Below are 1,603 nucleotides of genomic sequence, written 5' to 3'. Positions count from 1 at the left end.
TAGCAGCTAAAATAAATTAAGTCATGTTAGCTAACTTTTTGGGTAGCAGCTAAAATGTTTTAAGTCATGCTAGCCAACAATTTGGTTAGCAGCTACAACATATGGGAAGCAGTTAAATAAGGTCTGGCTAGCTAACTTTTTAGCTAGCAGCTAAAATGTATTAAGTCATGCTAGCCAACAATTTGGTTAGCAGCCGAAACTAATTAAGTCATGCTAGCCAACAGTTTGGTTAGCAGCTAAAATAAATTAAGTCATGTTAGCTAACTTTTTGGGTAGCAGCTACAACATATTGGAAGCAGTTAAATAAGGTCTGGCTAGCTAACACATTGGCAGCCAAACCAGATTTAAACCCTTTTATTCATCTCGGACTGTGATTTGATCCTAAAAAATTCTAATTAAGCAGAACATTTGTTGAGATTACAGCCAGATTTTCAGCTCGGAGTCTTTCATGAAGTGAACTTTCAGTCTTTTCGTGCTTGAGTCAGCATTTGTCTTCAGACGTTGTGCCCATTTCCTGAAACCCCGACGAGAACAAGTTAAAATTCAGAGTAAAACTGATGGAAACTCTTTAAGTACCTTTTGGATGTGAAAGTAGCAGAACATTAAAATGACCTTTAGTTGATGTTGGCGGTGAACTCGCACCGTCCTCCTGTCATAACCATGTGTTAGAATGAGTCTGTGCGCTAAACGGTTACCGAGAGACGCCGACAGCAATACGAAGATGTGACTTCATGGCCAGTGTAGCTAAAGAAAAAAAAAAAACTAAGAAAAGAAAAAAAACCCAACCGTGGCTGAAGAGTGATATGACTGTTGCCATCCAGCACATCCCCCCTTCTCATAGCAGTGAGTCATGCTAGACGAGCTTAGGTGATAAACTTTAGGTCTGTATGTTAGAATAAAAAGCCCAACGATACAGTAGCATCATAAAAACACGGTAAATAAATCCAGAGAGGTGGTTTCTTTCTTTGCCGAGGCACCGACCATGTTTCCACTGCCTTCTGACAAAAAGACGTGTACTTCTGTTTGTTCGTTTGTTGGTTTGTCTCTTTGTTTGTTTATGGGGATGTTGCGTAACAACAACAACAAAAAAAAAACAAAAAACAAAAACATGGACTTATTCCAGAAATCATTTAACAAGAGAATATGTATATGAAGAGGACTTTGAGAAAATAAAAATAAAAAGAGGCTCTATTATAGACACAGTTTTAACACCAGATCGATTCTACTGAGATATAAAACAATAAAAGATTGCTAACATGACAAAGAGTAATAAATAATAAAAAGACTAATGTTTGAAACGAAGCGTGTGTCGTGGTTTTACTGTGGAGGTGAAGCGGCGCCTCCTCCCTCCATCCCTCCATCCATCCATCCATCCATCCATCCCTCCATCCATCCCTCCATCCATCCATCCATCCATCCATCCATCCATCCATCCATCCATCCATCCCTCCCTCCATCCAGTGAGGTTTGTAGCGACGATGATGGACGCCGGGTTGGAGTTCATTCATTTTTAATGAGGGAGAGTCCCTGAGCTGCCACATGTCTCAGCACTCACTTCATATCGATCGAGACGAGGAGGAGGAGGAGGAGGAGGAGGAGGAGG

General features: G+C 40.6%; 1 protein-coding gene across 6 annotated transcripts in view; it reads left to right on the top strand.

The window, feature by feature from the left end:
* Positions 1 to 1,302, top strand: part of nrn1a (neuritin 1a) — a 15,590-nt gene extending 14,288 nt beyond the window's left edge. The window contains exons 4-5 of one of the 6 annotated variants that reach the window (XM_008289198.1): positions 16 to 63; positions 208 to 1,302. The gene's annotated coding sequence lies outside the window, so the exon portion shown is untranslated. Of the gene's footprint in view, positions 1 to 15 lie in introns of all 6 variants that reach the window. The other 5 variants (XM_008289200.1, XM_008289197.1, XM_008289195.1 and 2 more) reach the window with 5 other exon arrangements.
* The last annotated feature ends 301 nt before the right edge of the window (positions 1,303 to 1,603 follow it).

This window comes from Stegastes partitus, unplaced genomic scaffold (assembly GCF_000690725.1).
Source record: "Stegastes partitus isolate 25-593 unplaced genomic scaffold, Stegastes_partitus-1.0.2 Scaffold598, whole genome shotgun sequence".
NCBI classification, from domain to species: Eukaryota; Metazoa; Chordata; class Actinopteri; family Pomacentridae; genus Stegastes; species Stegastes partitus.
Note: the sequence above shows the minus strand (reverse complement) of the source record. Positions and strands in the feature narration are given on the sequence as shown.